This window comes from Malus domestica, chromosome 01, assembly GCF_042453785.1.
Source record: "Malus domestica chromosome 01, GDT2T_hap1".
Taxonomy (NCBI): domain Eukaryota; kingdom Viridiplantae; phylum Streptophyta; class Magnoliopsida; order Rosales; family Rosaceae; genus Malus; species Malus domestica.
The window spans coordinates 27,383,024-27,395,777 of NC_091661.1; the positions used below are offsets into that span (position 1 = coordinate 27,383,024).

A 12,754-nucleotide genomic window follows, 5' to 3' on the forward strand; every position below is an offset into this window, starting at 1 on the left:
TTTAAACCCAAGTTACCCTATTCTCCACCACCATTTGCCGTTCCACCGCCCTTAGCTGCCTAATTTTATTTCTTCCAAATTTATATAAGTTTTTAAATCCTAGCTCTAGAGTCCCAACTCCCAATTAATAAGATATATGTTACATTTACAACTTTTATCTTTGTAGAGTCACTATTTGCGATATGTTGCTGAGGAGAATTTGTTGGTTTTATTACATTTGATATTAATCTTGATTTATTCAATTAACCAAATTCAGTAGAAAATAATAATATGGAACCAAATTAGTCTAATATTTTTTTTTTGAGCTTTTATGTTGGGACCCCTCGATCTTGAAATCCTGGATCCGCCACTGATAATGAGCATGTCGAGCATCCAACTTTGGGCTCTTTTTGGTGTTACATGACGATGCGGTAGCTTGGCTTCATAGGACCCTACCCCCTAATACAATAGAACCTTGTGCGTCACAATTTGGGATCGTTTCCCCAAGCTGGAAGTGAAACTACATCAGTACCTCCAAAATTCAAGTGGTAAATATATTTGACAAAATAAAAGGGAGATAACTGGAGTCCAAGATTTCTACACAAAAGTGCTTTCATGATCCTCCAAAGCCCAAAGGATTGCAACAATCATTTCCCACATTGTGCTATGGCAAGAAGATGTATAATTATATCATATATGTTGTGTTGCTGTCAGTGAAATAATAGAGAGAGTGAATAGAAAGCTTCCCTGTTTGGGGTTTTTGGCCCGTGCCCCCATTGTGGCTTAGGTGGAAACCGACTTCTCGATACGGCTTTTTTGTACGAATTCCCACAGACGGCACCAACCGTTGGAGCGGAAAATCTCAGATACTTCAATTCTCCACCAACAAGTAATCTTGAATACGTTGAGAAGCTTTAAGCATCATCTTTGCTTGCCATCAATGAGAGTGGGGGACCTGCAAGAATACACTCCGACGCTAAAGTCAGTTTTTATTCAAGGTGCTTGTAAAATATAGAACGATCTCATACCTCTCTCTGCCTTTCTGGTGGGATTATTAGCCTTTTATAGGCATTCAAGTCTTGGGCTGTAAGTCCCACTTTCCTTCTATTTCTTCATGTTCCACATTCCACATTTCATGAAGTGATCTGATTATGCTCCTTTATTTTAGCCTCACTCCTCATGTTTAGCATGCTAGCGGCTTGTTTAGTGGAGGAGTAATTTTTGGCTCCCACAACTTACCATTTGCATTATCAATCGGCTCCACCAGCACCAGCAGCCCCTCCAGACCACGATGCCGATCTCCCAACGACAGCGACGGTTTCCTCAAGTTTTCAATCACAATCTGCATCAGCTGCCCATCCGACGATGAGCTGATTTATCTCAAGCCGGCCTTTTAGGTCGGCGGGACACAATTGCTGGACATCTCGCGCCTTTTCTTTCAATTGGACGGTATCGGAGTGGCATGTGGCCCGCTGTAACATTCCCTCCAGGGAAGAGAAACCGCCGTCAGCGTCAAGGTCGGGGATGGCGGTATCGTCGTCCCGGGGCTGAGTCCGAGTCTGAGCATGCACCTCGTCTTATGCCCTGGACCAATCACCACTACTAAAATCCATGAACTCGCGCGCGTCATATCTTCTTCTTCTTCGGTGAACTGGGAACGCATCTTGCTAGTGTGTCCCTTGTTACCCAACTGTCGGTTGGTTTTCTTACTTTTCAGATTTGATTTGTTTACAGTTTTGTACAAAAATGCCCTTAGCAATTAATTCTAATTTTTCTGTCAGGTTTCAATTTTTTGGTACACATTTTTTCATATTTTCTTTTACACGTACTTATCTTTTGACACACACTTTTTCATATCGAGTTTCACACCAGGAGTAATGAAGGGCGCCAATTGATTTTAAGGAAACTAATGAAAATGGTTTGAAAACTTTGAGTTTTAATGATAATGACAAAATAAAGGGTAAAGTGCATAGTACCAGGATTGACTTTTTAGTGTAAAAATGTGGTTTTTCATTAAAGTGAACAGTACCCGGTGCTTTTCGTTAAAGTTCCCTTGATTTTATCATATGAAACTTTAACGAAAAACTCCTGGTACTGTTTACTTTAACGAAAAATCATATTTTTACACTAAAAAATTAATCATGGTACTATTCATTTTACCCTTTATTTTGTCTTTATTGTTAAAACTTAAAGTTTTCAAGCAATTTTCATTAGTTTTTCTTTTATCATATAGTCTCTATGTGGTACGATTGGTTATTATTTAATTATTTAATTTTACAAATTAATCCTTGTTATATTTGTATTCAAAGGAACAATTACACATAAAGATAAATTATAAAGCTATGTTTTATAGAGATAAAATGTTTTCTATTTATTTCAGATAGTGACAAAAATTATACATGTGTGGGTCATCTCATAGGTGTATTATACAAGTGGTGAGATATTTGTGTTAAAAAATTAGACACCTTAAAAACAAAACTTCTCCCTTATATATATAATGACACGTGATGTACCACCCTTGTTCCAAGCTCAATAAAAAATTGGGTAAAATACAAAAAACTACCTCAACTATTGGTGTCACGACACTTTCATACCTCATCTTTTAAAATTGACAATGTCATACCTCATCTTACAAGTTTGTGCCAATGTCATACCTCCGTCAGTTTTTCTGTTAATTTCTCAGTTCGTTACTGACGTGGCTTGATCTGGGGCCCATTTTCTATTACAAAATTATCAAAAACTCAAAAAAATCATTTAATATTTTTTAAATATTAAAATTTTAAAAAAAAACCAACAATCAATTCGTCCCCCCCCCCCTTCTCTCTCTTCTCCCCATCTTCTTCTACCCCCTTCCTGCAACTTCAACCCAGAAAAAAGAGAAGAAAAAAAATCCAATTTGTCTTCCCCGCTCCCCACCCCCTCTTCTCCCCGCACCCACTCTCCGCACCCAACCTCCCCACCTTCCCACCCACCCTTTGCACCCAACCTCGTACCCACTACCTGCAACCCAAAAAAAAAAAACCCAGATCTCGTTGAGAACTTAGGCGCTGAGAAAATGGGAGGAATCGATGTGGAGGGAAAAGGGTGGATACGCGCGCGCGCGCGCGGGGGGGGGGGTGGGGGATGGACGAACTGGTATCCTTCTTTTTTTTCTTCCCTTTTCTCTCTTTTTCTTCTTATTCTGCAGGTTGGGTGGGGGGGGGAGGGACCTTTTTTTTTTCCTTCTCTCTCTTCTTCTTCTGCAGGTTGGGTGGGGGGGGGGGAAGTTTTGTTTTTTTTTCTTTTCTTTTTTCTGGGTTGCAGCAGATAGGGGGAAGAAGAGGAAAGAAGATGAAGATGGGGGAGAAGAGAGAGGGTGCCGCTGGGGGGGGGGGAGGGACAAAGTTTAGTTTTTTTTTTCTTTTTTTTGGGTTGCTGCAGGTAGGAAGAAGAGGAAGGGAGATGAAGATGGGGGAGAAGAGAGGGGGCGGGGGGGGGGGAGTTTTGTTTGTTTGTTTGTTTTTTTTTTTTTTTTGTCTGGGTTGCAGCAAATAGGGGGAAGAAGAGGAAAGAAGATGAAGATTGGGAGAAGAGAGAGGTCGCCTGGGGGGTAAGGGACAAATAATTTTTTTTTTTCTAGGTTGCAATAGGTAGGAAAAAGATGAAGGGAGATGAAGATGGGGGAGAAGAGAGAGGGCGCATGGGGGAAGTTTTGTTTGGTTTTTTTTTTTTTAATAACCTTCTTTATTATTTTAATATTTAAAAAATATTAAATGATTTTTTTTAGTTTTTAATAATTTTTTAATAGAAAGTGGGTCCCGAATCACGCCACGTCAGCAATTAATTGAGAAATTAACAGAAAAACTAACGGAGGTATGACATTGACACAAATTCGTAAGATGAGGTATGACATTGTCAATTTTAAAAGATGAGGTATGAAAGTGTCGTGACACCAATAGTTGAGGTAATTTTTTGTACTTTACCCTAAAAAATTTCTTTTTTCTTAATTACTTTTTCATTTACAATTTTATGTCGTTATCTTTCTTTTTGTTCTCTCTAGGGGTCGATTTTTTTTCCCAAATTGCCGTCCCAACCAAATTGCCAACTGTGCCATACCAATTTTGTGTCAAATTTTTTGTACCAATCGGTAATGATACGGTATTGTACCGTACCAAAATTTCATGGTACATTATTGGTAATGGATATCATTACCACGGTATTACAGAATATTCATGCCCTGTCAACAAAGGTTCCAAACTATTTCTTCCAATGACGTAATCTATTGGTGAGCATAAGTGAAAAAACTTTTTTTTTTTACAAAAAAAAATTTGCAGGACAAAACTTCAAGAGCAGAAAAAAGAACGCGACCCATACAATAATTTTCAACCATTTTATTACTTGAGACAAGAAATTAGTTTTTCCAAAATCCGTTGTTGATTCCGCTAGTCACTAAGACTTTAAGGGCGCGTTTGTTTGGCCTCATTAAGTTTTACTGGACTGGCTAGGAATACTAGCTAATGTAATCCCGTGTTTATTATTCGCATGAACTAATTTTAATGAGACTGATAGGGACTCACCTCAACTATATGCTTCATTAGCCAACGAGAACCCTCGAAATCAAAAAGACTGCTAAGGTGCAGTTTGGGATTGAGGTGATTAATAAAAAAGTTGTGATGAAAAAAAACTGTGAGGATTTTTGATGTTTGGTAAACTTTCAAAAACAACTTTATTTCAAAGTTAGGGGTGAAAAAAAGCCCAAAACCTGAAGCTGCAAATAGCAGCTTCCAAAAACAACTTATTTCGAAAACAAGGGTGAACAGTGGTATGTTTAATGAAATTTTCAATAACCCAAAATTGCCCTCCTTTCCCTCTCGTCTTCAGCTCTCGCATACCCGACCCCTGGTAAACCACTCTCTCGTCCTCTCGTTCTCTCATTCCAAAAACCAGCGATCTCTCTCATTCTCTCGTTCTCCAGGTTTCTCCATGTTCCTTTGGCAAGCTTCTCTTGTAAAAATTTGTTATTAATTTGTTTGGATTTTTCAATTTGGGGATGGGAGATTGAGAGGGAAAGAGGAGTGGGAAGAGCAAAGGGATGAGGGTATGGGTGTCGGGAAAAACAATTGGGGATGGAGGGTGGGGAAAAATTAAATGGGGAAGGTGACATGGTTTGTGGAAAAAATTAATTGGGAAAAAATTAATTGGGGAAAAAATTAGGGTTTGTGGAGGAAACAAGAAAAATTGAGAGAGAAGTTTGATTACTTCTCTATTCATTTTTTTAGAAGGTCTGCTTCTGATTTGGGTTTAGGTAAGGGATAATTTCTTATAAAGCTTTGCTCTGCTTCTGATCTGTGAACTGTGCTTCTGATTTGTCATGCGTGTCTTGCAATTCAGCTCACCCCTCTTCGACGCCGTTTCATCGTCTTCTTAAAGCTCTCGCAGTCTCTTCTGAAACTCCAACCTCCGGGTCAGTGCTCGTATCTTATCTCTCTCTCAGTGCTATCATGTTTTACATATATTTTTTTTTCTGAATTCTTCATTTATGCTATGTGTCTTCTTCTTTTTTTTCTGAATTCTTTGATATGAAATTTAGGTACGATTTGGGTAAGTGTTATAGCTCGTTGGTGCATTTGTATTTGAGAATCGGAAATCAATGATCTCAATTTTTTTGTTATTTCGCCATTAGTATTCATGCTGGTTATTGTATGGTATGGGGATTTGATCATACCCTGAAACTTGATTCGGTTTCACATTGATTGATGACAAATTGAGTGCGGATAAAGGTTCAGTCGGCTAATTTTTCAATCGAACAATTTGGGAAAAGTTTATGGTTCTAAACTTTTCGAAGCTGTAGAGTTGGCCTCTGTGATTATGGTTGGTTGTGTTTGATTAATAACCTTCTGGGGTATAGTTCATTATTGGTATTTTATATGGTTGAAGCTGGAGAAAAATATTCGGGATTGTTCTTCTGGTGTAGGTAGTACACAATGTTGATATCAGGACGCTGAAACTTTTGCGCTATTGGTTTTCGTTTTCAGTTGAGTCTGCCCTCATATCCTTTCTTGAGCTCGCTGCATAAATTTAAAATCAACAGCTCATATTGTACTTTCCTTTTCTTACTTTCCCATGTCAATGTTATTTCATTATTACTTTGAGGATTGTTCATTCCACCATTACATGAAACTTGGTTATGGAGAGTTTCTGAATTCTCCTGCAAACTTGGTTTGGTAGTTGTCTAACAGATCACTATTATAGTGAGGATTAAACTTTTGCCAAATGTGTCTATTATGGTCTGTGTGTGTTGTTGGTTTACTGCGAACAAAACTAGCATTGTATTTATGCATTGAATTTGCTGGTCCTTGTCCTTCAAACAATGAGAACCGGAAAGAATCTCAATTCTATAATTCTGATGCACTGATGCTATTATTGTATTTATGCAGGATCTTTTAAATGCATGTGTATTTATTAAACTGTCTTTGGCTTTGCTTTCACCAAATCACTAGTCAACATCATCACCGCATGTGTTCCTGCTGCCTTCAAAGCCGACCAGCCAAAGATCATCCCATTGTGGACTCAAAGTCAGTACCGTGATGCTTTCAACAACGCTACTTGTCCCCGTTGCTATCCATCCATTGACCGACTGTGCAGAAACGTGTGCTCTCCATCTGCTTTGAAGAAAAAATAGAAAGAAATAAGCAGAATTCATACAGCTTAATCACAAATCATGGTCATAACGTTTGTTCATCTTCCCTTATTGCAAGTATGCATATACAAATGTATTGGGGGGAGGGGGTTGGGAACCGGCAGACAGAATTTGGATCTAGTGTGATGATCGTATAATTATTAGCGAGTAATCCATCCATCTTGAGGGATCCATTTTATTTACGAGTCTTCATTAATATAACAAGGTCTCAGTCATTTTGTACACACTATTTTGTGATGGGTTATTTTCCTTTTAATCAACTAAAAGATAAATATGGACTAACAAAGGCACATGTATTGCAAATACTGCTAATGAGAAAGAATTCCAACGTGCCGATAAAACTAACTTACATAACAAAAACTCTAAAAATAAAATATTATACCCTTTTTGGTAAGAAAATTAAATTATTAGAGTATTATACTATTTTTGGTCATTTCACACAGTCACAGCTGTTTTACATAAAAGTTTATCAAACGCTATCATACAGCTTTTTTTTTCTAAAAACATTTTTACAAAAAAGTTTACCAAACACTCTGCTGCTTTATTCTCACAGCAGCTTTTTTTCAAAGCACAGCAATACCAAACCAGCCCTTAGACCTTCGCCCCTCCCCACTTCTTCCCTCCCATCTACGTCTTCTTCATCGGTCTGCCCCTCCCACCACACTTCGCTCCATGTTGCCTCGCTCCATGGTTGGATCGACGTCGCGGCTCATATGGCCGTGTCGCAGCTTCTAATAAGAAACTCTCATAACAGAAATAAATAAACAAAACTTAATTTTTTTTTAAAACTTATACAGAGAATAATACAATAATACATATTTAATATACACAATATATATATATATACACACACACTATGACTATTGTATTTTATAGTAAGTTTTTTTAGTAGTTTAACTTTGAATAATGTTTTTCTTAGTGGGCAGAAACGGGTTACCCATGGGTTATTTGTGTGTAAACCCGTTAAGGACCTGTTATTAACGGTTCTTAAAGGATGACCCAATAACGATCCGATTAGTTATCATGCTGACCTAAAACCCGTTATTTTCTTATCATTTTCGTATCATGTAAGAAATTGTTAGATCCATTTAAACTATCCTCAGAAACCCAAAATAAACCTCATAAAACAAAACCCAAAATCAAAACATATGTCCTCTCCTCTAACGTTGTCTTCTTCCAACATGTCAGTCGTCTTTCCTTTCATTTCTTCATTATTTTATAAAAATCAAAACTAATAAGAATTAGTGAGAATTAATTTATCGGAAGATGACATAAAGCCATCCTTTATGCAATTACCATTTTGGAAAAGCTTGATAACACCATTTTTGCCCACTTTCTGATGCTTTTATGAGCATTTGGGGTGTAAGAAATTCAAGGCTATAGAATGAGAAGATTGAGCAGCACAACTTGGTCGTCTACTCAGAAACCAAAACAATAAATTAAAAAAACTTGCATAAATCGATTCATACCTTAGTTGAAGGATCAAAAACTTCAAAACTAGCACCCATTCGTCAAAAAGTGCTTGATGAGCGTCTTCAAGATTTAGCCAAATAGAACATTAGAGAAAGATTGTGTGATAGTAAATGTTTGACTATTGGGTGTGGGTTTATTGATAAATTTTTGTTTTATTGTTAATTTCATTTTGTACTTAATAGTAATTGTACAATAGAGTGACAATCACATTTAAAGCTTAAAGTGGATCTAGAGTGAAGTTATATAATTTCCTTATTTTAATTTACTGTAGTCCACAAAGTAAAGATTCAAACTTGAATGCAAAAGAGTGGTCACACTATCTTAAGCAACTGACACTCATAAAGCCGGCCTTTCCTTTGAATTTGAAACAGAATTTATTCAAACTAGAAATGTTGACATTATTATTTTACAAATACCAATTTGTTAAAGATATACCAAGTTATTTCATAAATTTTGACCAAATCCAACCTTATCAACATATTATGAGCCAATGTTAAAACATGAAAGATATGAAGGAAAAATAATATTTGGTCAGAGCACAAAAGAAGATATGTGGTTAGAATAATTGAAAAAAAAATGTATATATAAAAAGCTGAGAATCTTCATAGGTGGTGGAATGGTTAGTTGGCTATGGAACTACTCCAAGCGCATTGGAAGTAGACACTGTAAACCAGGAGAAATTATTAGATGGTACAGTATCACACCTCTTGATCTTCTACTAATCTTCCCGAGTGAAGCCGGTGATAGGGATATATCATTGTGTTCACTTCAGTTTTGCCCACTTTTGTTTCACTTGCTGTCCAATGCGCTAGGCGGCTTATCATGATCAGGCTTAGAGAACCTGTAGTGAACTGGATTCCAAGGCTCATTTTAAATTAGCTTGCATTATAAGTCTATTTCATGTCATCGTTGGCACATTCATCATAGAAGTTCCAGCTTCGTATCCAAGTCATCACAGTCGTTACTATCATCAATACAGTACTATATATTTGCTATATATATATATATATATATAAAGATATTTTGAGTGTAAAAACTTATATAATAATGTGTTAAAATTTCAATACGAAAACAGTCACTAGAAGAAAAAAGCCCATCTATCACGGTGGATGCCCATGATAAATTACAATCTACCACGGGCATCATGCTCGTTAGTATTCTGGATGTGGTAAAAAGTCTTTGTTTCTACCACGGGCTATGCCCGTTGTCAAATGCAGTGTAACCACAAATTATGTCCGTGATAGATTGAGAGCTAACATCACGTGTTATGGCCATTGTGGATTACAAATTGATCACAGCTAGTGCCCGTTATTAAAAAAAATCAAAAAATAAAAAATATAAAAAATATTATTTAATAAATATATAAATATATAATAAAGATATTTATTTACAAAATTGCACATTTACACAAATTCACTAAGTTTTATTTTACATTTATGTACCAAAACATGTATAGACTTTGTTTCACACTCCAAAACAAAATTGATCAAGTCCTAGTTCCAACCTTGATACTCCAATGATATTCGTCTTCCCTACAATCGTTTCTTCAAGAAGACACACATCTCCAGCACGCCAATCACACTTCAAATTTGCAGGTATCTGTAAATGTAGTAGTTGATATGAGTTATAAACCCTCATGAATTAGAACCACCAACCACCTATGAGACATAAGGAGAAATATCAAGCTTAGAAATCAAAACTTATCACTCAAGGACATCATATACAAAAAAAATTAAATCCACAAAATCAATTACACAAAGGCGCAAGCAATCATGGTCCAATTGAGTACATGGTGCCTGTAAAAAATAAATGATCGCTAGAATTAAAGGCTCCTTTTTTTATTTCAAACCAACTATCATAGATTAACTTTCTTACTAGCTAGAGTATTGCGACATGAAAAACAATAGTGAAAATCTAGAAAGAGAGACACAAATAGACCTCATGTATTAGTATCAAGCATATGAATATCAATGTGCATGCTTTCCTGTGTGTATGTGAGAGAGCGAGAGTGGAGAGATGGCAGTTTTCCATGGGGCTTACATTACAGTAATTAAGCATGGGTCATTTACTGGATTCTACCAACCCAACATCGATCTTTAGTAAGTTATAATCACAAATATTAAAGCAATATAGAGCAGATTAATGCATACCAGTTCTGTATGCAAGGAATACAAAATCGTTTCCTCTTACACTCTTTACAGCGAACTACCCAATCCTTGTTGTTCCTCTGACATTGATGGCACATCAACGTACCTCCTCAACATACTTTTAAAATCCCAAAACAACAATTACATTATAAATCATCAGTGATAACAAATGACAAAAACAATTAAAAATATATATATATACAAAAAAAAAAGAGCCAGCGAACTGGTTAGAATGGCTCCAATTACAAAAAATCCTCAATATTAGCAATTAGTGAGGAAGTAAAACATATAAAAAAATGAAAAAACCCTAAACAACGAGAGAACTTATGGAGAATAGATAGGGTTAGAATTTGTGGAAAAATGATGAAATACCAAGAAAATTCGTAGAAAGAAACTCTAGGAAACTGACATACCAGAATCAAGAGGCAAGAAAAATTACCAGAATCGAGACTATATAGTCTGAAACTGAGATTCTAACCTGAGAGAGAGACAATCCAAATCAAACTCACTGAGAGAAAGAGACAGTGAGAGGGCTGCGAGCTTGAGAGATCGTGAGAGTATCGCAAAAGAGCCAAATGCAACTACAAGACCACTCAATTCATACCAAATTTATAGAGAGAGATCAGTGAATAATCTTTTGCGACCTAGAAAAAAAGAACGATGTGAAAAGAAGAATTGTGGGGATAACCAAATATAACTGCAAGCGACTAGTGGGAACTTGAACGACAGTTTCTCCGTTTCGTGGGTTTTTAATTATGTTTTCTTTCCAATAAAAAATATATTAACTTTTATTATGTTAGTTGTTTTACAATTATATCATCATTGGAACTCTCTTATAGCCATAAAACTAAAAGTATATTCCGACTCTGATACGGCGCAACACCCATTAATGGGTTAATAAATTTAAATAAAATTATATATACCAGTTTTTATGTTGTAATTATGGTAAAAATTTTATATCTTAAATTTTACATATATAGTTCTATTTGTTGCAGTCATATTTAGAATAGGAATGTGATTGTGTAAATCCTAGGAAATCTGGGAATGTATCTTATATTCCTATTAGGATTAGATTACCTATTAAATGTTGTAATCCTAAAGGAAAAAGTTTTACCCTTCCTACTACTATAAATAAAGGCACAATGGGGTGGAATAACACACACCTCACAATTACACATCTCTCTCTTTCTCTTTATCCATGCCGCACCCCTCTCTCTCTATGGCCTCCATAATTGTTCAGTAAATTATGCCTACAACACGTTATCAGTACGCTCTTGACGCTGCGCTGACAAAAGAGTTTGATTTTCAATCTGGGGAGTATTACGTCTTTAATCATTATTTTCATGATTAATTTGATTATTTTATTGAATTGATCTACATGCTATTGATTCAATTTAATTTTTCTATGTTGAACGTGATACAACGAATTGGAGATGCAATTTCGGCTTTCGGAGAAGGATCTTCTACAAATTCAAAGGCTTATTCGTTTTCTGCTACTCAGGTATGCTTAAAATAAAGGAAGATATTTGAAACGACCCATGAAGCATGAAAACATTCCCCATGATGCATGAACCCCCTACATTTATATTTACCTTCCGATATATATATTGTATATGTTTCATATATTTGTCAATATATATATTTGTTTCATGCATTACGCAATAATTACTATGTGGAATTTGTGAGTCAAAGAATCGAAAGAAATTAGAAGCATATTAGGGTTTTCCTAAACCCTAAAGGATTTGAAGAAAAAAATGGGGGAATCAGGACATGGTGCGGCACACCACTTCACCATCATTGTGCAAATAATCACCAGGCCTAGGCCTGGATTTTACCTCGGTAGGCCTATAGCCCTGAGCCTATGCACACTGGCCTTGGCCCGCAGCCATCCAACCTGCCCAATTGTCTGGGTTGTCCTCCCATACACACGCTGCAACCTTTTTGGTTGCTGGGTTTTGTTGCTCTGGCCCGCATACATATAGCTAGCATATGTTGAGCTTGTCCCTGCACCACCCATACCCAAGCCCGTGACCTGCAGTCACTATGGGGCTGTTTTCACGCAACCAACCTTCGTTGGGATCCCCATGACAACCCACAGGCCAGCATGAGCTGGACCTGCCTGTGAACTCCCCACAGCCCAAAACCGACACCCAGCTACGGTTGGGGTTTCGTTCCCTCCCCGGTGGCCTACAACCATACCCCAAGGCCCTTTTGGGCCTTGCTGTTTTTACTCAAGGCAACCCGTGCCTTCCTTTTTTTTTTCACGGCACCCATGCCCAAATTATTTTGGGGCATTTTTCAACCCACAAGCTATTATTCTAGCATTCGAAAATAATTTAACCTGTATGTTAATATTATTTAGCTTCTACAATCGACCATGTATGGCCCGATTTATTGAATTAATTAAAAGTGACCTGCAGTCCATTAATCTGATAATGAATCCAAAATTATTGACCTGAAGATCACTTTTGAACAT

At 36.7% G+C, this 12,754-nt stretch overlaps 1 long non-coding RNA gene across 1 annotated transcript; it reads left to right on the forward strand.

Moving 5' to 3' along the window:
* The first annotated feature begins 4,766 nt into the window (after positions 1-4,766).
* LOC108173106 (uncharacterized) lies at positions 4,767-6,880 on the forward strand. Its single transcript, XR_003773557.2, has 3 exons — positions 4,767-5,263; positions 5,350-5,422; positions 6,396-6,880. It is a non-coding gene; the product is annotated as an uncharacterized lncRNA (long non-coding RNA).
* Positions 6,881-12,754: the final 5,874 nt, after the last annotated feature.